Below are 6,265 nucleotides of genomic sequence, written 5' to 3' on the forward strand. Positions count from 1 at the left end.
ATATCCACTTGTCTGTCCGTTTGTCATACTGTGGTGGCTTGTGTGTTGCTGTGATGCTGAAAGCTTTAACACTGGAATTTCAAATACAAGCAGGGTCACCCAATGTGAACAGGTTTCAGCAATGCTTTCAAACCAAGAACAGATAGTCTGTCCATTCTAGAGAAATTAGCCACTGAAACCCCTATGGATAGCATGGAAACTTTGTCAGATACTATAAACCTAATGAACATACTGGTGTTGATGGAATAAAGCTTATGGGAATAAGCCTTCAGGACATTCATTGGCTGATGGGGCATGATCAAAGTGAGAAGAAACAGCTGGAAACATCAATTAATAATTGGATCTTGGAATATACTAAGTATGCATTCTAGAAAATTGGAAGTCATTAAAAATGAAATGAAACCCCTAAGACCAATATTCTAGGCTTCAGTGAGCTAAAATGGACTGGTATTGGTCATCTTCAATCAGAAAAATAGACACCTGGAACGACACAATAAAAAAGTATGGCATTGCATTCATTGTCAAAAAAGGGCATTTCCTGATTTATCTTGAAGCACAGTGCTGTCTGTGATAGTATTATATCTATCTGCCATCAAGAAAATACAATCAATAAAAATGATTAGAATATATGCACCAAAAACAAAACCTAGTAATGCAGAAATTGAAGAATTCTACCAAGGTCTTCAGTCTGAAATTGATAAAACATGCAATCAAGATGTTTGATAATTATTGGTGAGTGGAATGCAAAAGTTAGAAACAAAATGCAAAGAATAGTAGTTGGAAAATACAGTCTTGATGATAAAAATGAAGCATAATAAAATTTTGCACGACCAACAATTTCTTCATAGAAAATGCCATTTTTCAACACAAAAGATGATCTACATGTGGACACCTTTAGATTGAACATAGAGAAATCAAATTGACTACGTCTGTGGGAAGAGATGATGGAGAAGCTCAATATGAGCAGCTACAACCAGAGGAGGGCTGACTCTGGAACAGACCATCAATTGCTTATATGTAAGGTCAGGTTGAAATGGAAGAAAATGAAATAAAGTCCCTGAGAGCTAAAATATGACCTTGAGCCTATACCACCAAATATTGAGAACAATTCAAGAACAGATTTGATGCATTAAACACTAAGGACAGAAGACCCAGTGATCTGCGGGATGATATCAAGAACATCATACATGAAGAAAGCAGAAGGTCATTAAAAAGACAGGAAAGGAAGCAATTATCAAAGTGGATGTGAGAAGAAACTGAAACTTAATTTTAATCATAGAGTAGCTAAGGCAAATGAAAGAAAAATTCAAAGAGCATCTCAAGAAGACAAAGTCAAGTATTATAATGAAATGTGCAAATATCTAGAATTAGAAACCAAGAAGGAAGGACATGCTCAATATATCTTAAACTGAAAGAGCTCAAGAAAAAATTCAGGCTTTGTGTTGCAATATTGAATGACTCTATGAGCAAAACATTGAATGATATAGGATAGATAAAAGAAAAAATGGAAAGGATATGCAATCACTAAAAAACAAAGCCAAAAAAATCTAGTTGATATTCAACCATTTCAAGAGGTAGCATGTGAGAAAGAACCAATAGTGCTGAAAGAGGAAGTTCAAGCTATACTGAAAGCATTAGCCAAAACCAAGGCTTCAGGAATTGATGGAAAACCAAATGAATTAGCTAGGTTTCAAGGAGCTGATGAAAGTAAGCATGCACTCATCTATGCCAAGAAATTTGGAATACAGTTACATGTCCAACCAACAGGAAGAGACCCATATTTGTGTTTATTCTAAAGAAAGGTGACCCAGCAGAATTGAAAATTAATGAACAATCCCATTAATATTACATGAAAGAAAACATCAGTGCATAGGCAAAAGGAAATGACACTTGTTGAGACCCTAAACCATGGTTTTGTTTTTCAATTCTATAACTACTTAATAATTATAATTAGTTTCAAGTTTTAACTTAATGAAATAAAATTCTTCCCCAAATATAAAACTACCCAATAGAACTTTGCACTTATATTTATAGTACCATAAAAGTCCATTGAAAACTGAACCTGAGTTTTCCCTACTCAAAATAATATCAGCCATGGTTGGTTTCTCATTTCCATAATTATGTATAGCCTAACTCAACTTCAGGAGTCCTGATAGTATAGTTGTGCCACTAACCCCACGGTCAACCTTTGTAAACTACCAACCACTCTTCCTGGGAAGTTTTCTACCTGCAAAGGTTTACAGTCTTGGAAACTCACTGGGGCTCTCCCACTCAGTCCCATAAGGTCTCTAGGAGTTGGCATTGATTGGATGACAGTTTTGAATTAACTCATGAGCTACATTTTTTTTTTTAAGATCCTTTTATTGGGGGCTCTTACAACTCTTGTTACAATACATACATCAATTATATCAGATAGATTTGTACGTATAATGCCATCATTCTTTTCTAGACATTTACTTTCTATTGAGCCTTTGGGATCAGCTCCTCTTTTTCCCCTCCATCCTCCCCCACACCCTCATGGTCCTTTGATAGATTATAGAATGTTATTATATTCATATCTCAAACCAACTGCTTTCTCCCTTCCCCTCTGGTTTCTGTTGTTCTTCCCCCTGGAGAGGTATATGGATATGTGCCACTCATTGCGATCAGTACTCCCTTCCTCCCCTCCTCTCTCCCACTTTTCCCTACCCTTTTGGTAATAGCTATTCCCATTCCTATTCCTGGGTTCCGTGTATCATGAGCTCTATCTCTTGCCTATCCCTATGTACATGTTCTGGGCCAGTCCAGAGTGGGAAGCAGCACTGGGGTCATGATAGTGGGGGGTGAAGAAGCCTCAAGGAACCCAAGGTATATTGCGTGATCCATCAGTGCTTTACTGCACTCTGATTGACTCATCCTTTCCCTGTGACCCCTGTGGTGGAATGTTCCATTGTCCACAGATGGGCTTTGGGTCTCCTCTCCGACCCCCTCCATTCTCACCAATGTGTTTTTGTTTGTTTGTTTGTTTGTGTTATGAATCTTCTGATGCCTGTTACCTGGTCCCGATGAAACCTATTGTCACACCAGGTGGTGTGCTTCTTCCATGTGGGCTTGTTGCTTCACTGTTGGATGGCTGCTTGTTTAACTTCAAGCCTTTAAGATCCCAGACACTATATCCTTTAGTAGCCAGGCACCATCATCTGTCTTTAACACATTTGCGTATGCACCCATTTTGTCTTCAACAATTGTGTCAGGGATTGGGGGCAGTGTGAGCATCACAAAATGCCATTTTGTTAGAACAAAGTGTTCTTGTATTGAGGGAGGGTGTGAATTGAGGCCCCAAACCCATCCAAAGCCTCAGTGTATTGCCTTATAAATATATGTACATAGGCCTCCTAGAGCTTTCCTCTGTTTTCTTTTGCCTCCTCCTGCCCCACCATCATGTTCCCTCTTCTTCCAACTATTTAGCTAGATTGGTGTTGCTCTAATACCCACAAGATCTCTACAACCTCCTACATGTTGGTTTTAATTCCCTAGTTGTTCCTCTATCTATGGCACTGTTTGCTCACCACACCCTTCCCACCCCCTGCCACCTTTTCCCACCAAGACCCTCCAAAGCCATTGGCCCCATTGCTTTTTCCTCAAGCTTGCTTCCCATGTCTATCTTATATAAGAAGGCAAACCAGCAATATCCTAGTCCAAACAATAAGAAAACAAAAGGTTGAAAAAAGAAAAGGAGAGAAAAAACAAAAAAAACACATAGTTCCAGGTTTGTCTGCTGGCCTTTACGAATCTCCCCACCGGGTTACTGGGGGAGTTCTGGAGGCTGGCCTTCTAGCTCAAAGTCTATTTTGGGGGCTCTTTAGGGGCTCTTTGTTGATTGGCTTTGTTCCAATTGCTGATCGGCTATGCTCTCTTCTTGGTTTGTCCCAGTGAAAGGGATTCAGGCCACAATATCTCCCTGCCATGTGTCCCCATTGTTGTCCTCTGTCACAGTATGCTTTAGTTAGGGGACAACATTTCTTGAGCTGTTGACAGTCTTGAAGTCTGCTCTGTGCCTTAGCAGCTCTGTGGATGGACATCATCCTCCAGGCTTGGTGTGCCAATATGGAGTCTAGGCTGACCGTCCCTTTCTCTGTTTCCTTCTGGGTTTGGTTCTGTGTGGGTGTGATAAGTTGGCTCCTTTCTCCCATCTGAAGGTTTAGTGTTGTTCTCTTTTACACATACTTCTAGGGCAGGGGTCAGATTGACGCTGGTTGGGGCCAGCCCTATAGCCCAATCTTTTCATGCAATCCTCCATGTGGTTACGTTGCCCTCCTGGTGTGGTGCACCATGGTGGGGTCTGTATGCACGCTCCCAATCCTGTGGAGAGACAACCAACACTCTACCCTCGATGGATTAGTGCTCTGTTCCCCCCATGCCATCATCTCCATATCTCCCTCCACTTTCCCCCTCCTTTCCCCTTCTTTATATTGGATTCACATGTACCTCCTAGGTTTGGTCTGACCTCCACCCGACTACATGTGCCTCTACCCACATATTGTAAGATAAGCATCTTTTTTTCTATACCTACCTACTGTGCTGATTATACTTACCTTAGGGGACTCATGTTATACTTGTTATTTTGTGATTGGCTGATCTCACTTAGCATAATTTCCTCCAACTCTTCCCATGAAATAATGTGTTTCATGTGTCCATCCGTGATTTTTAGTGATGCATAGTACTCCAGTGTGTCTATGTACCAGCATTTTCTAATCCACTCGTCTATCCATGGAAAGTTAGGATGTTTCCAACTCTTTGCAATTATGAATTGCACTGAAATAAACACTGGAGCGCAGGTGACTGGTCATGTTTTATTTCTTACCTCTTCTGGATATATGCCCTGTAGAGGGATAGCAGGGTCATAAGGTAGATTGATTTCCATTTTCTTTAAATATTGCCAGATCGCTTTGCACAGTGGCTGTACATATCCACATGACCACCAGCAGTGGAGGAGAGTTCCTACGTTGCCACATCCCCTCCAACATTTGTTGCTATCTAATTTTCTGTTTGAGCTAACCTCAAGAGTTTTAGATGGTATCTCATGGTTGTTTTAACTTGCATTTCTCTTAAGACTAATAATCGGGAGAATTTTCTTATGTGTTTATTGATCATATGGGTCCCTTCCCTAGTGAACTTTATTTTCAGTTATTTTGGCCTCTTTCTCAGGGGGTTAACTGTTTTCCTCTTTTTTCACATCAGGAGAGTATTGTAGATTTTAGTAATAAGCCCTTTTTCTGATGTGTCATTGCTAAAAATCCTCTCCCAGTCTGTGGGTTTCCTTGTTACCCTCTTGGTGAAGTCTTTGGATGCTCACAGGTTTCTTATTCTTATTAAATCCCGTTTGTACATTTCCAGTTAACCTGTGTGTATACCCTTCCCTATTGCTGTGAGCCTAAGTATTTCATGGGCCAATGATATTAGGTTAATCCTGATTTATTTGTTGATGGTCCTGATGGTTTGGGGTTTTACTTCTAGGTCTGTGATCCACTTGAGTTTGCTCTTGTGCATGGGGCAAGGTAAACATCTTGTTTCATTTTTCTACATGTGAATATCCATTGTTTCCTGCACCACTTGTTAAAGAGGGCATCTGACTCCCACTTGATGCTCTTGGGATCTTATTGAAGATCAGTTGTCTATATGCTGATGGTTTTACTTCTGGGTTTTCTGTTCTTTTCCATTGGTCCGTGCATCTGTCGTTATGCCAGTACCAAGCTATTTTGACCACTATGGCTGTGTAGTAGGTGTGAAAGTTAGGTAAAGTGAGCCATTCAACTTTGTCCTACTTGAGAAGTTCCCTGCTAATTCTGTGCTTCCTCCCTTTCCATATGTAATTGTTGGTTAGTTTTTCAAATTATTTGAAGAAGGTTGTTGGTATTTGAATCGAAATAGCATTAAACTTATAAAATGTTTTGGGTAAGATTGACATCTTTACTATGTTGAGTCTTCCAATCCACGAGCTTGAGGTGTTATTCCATTCATGGAGGTCACTTTTGGTTTCCTGTAGTAAGCTCTTGTAGTTTTCCTTGTATAGGTTTTTAGAATTTTTGGTTAAATATTCTCTTAGGTATTTTAATTTGTTTGTAGCTATTGTGAAGGGTACTATTTTATTGATCTCCTCTTCCATGGTCCTGTCCAATTGTAATAGTTTGGGTACTTTGGAGAAACAAATCCACAGCAACTCATGTATAAGAGAGAGTTTTATGTAAGGAAAAGGTGCATCACGAAAACATCCCAACCCAATGCT

This window comes from Echinops telfairi, unplaced genomic scaffold (genome assembly GCF_000313985.2).
Source record: "Echinops telfairi isolate 266 unplaced genomic scaffold, ASM31398v2 ScPeMD7_7469;HRSCAF=8507_1, whole genome shotgun sequence".
NCBI lineage: Eukaryota > Metazoa > Chordata > Mammalia > Afrosoricida > Tenrecidae > Echinops > Echinops telfairi.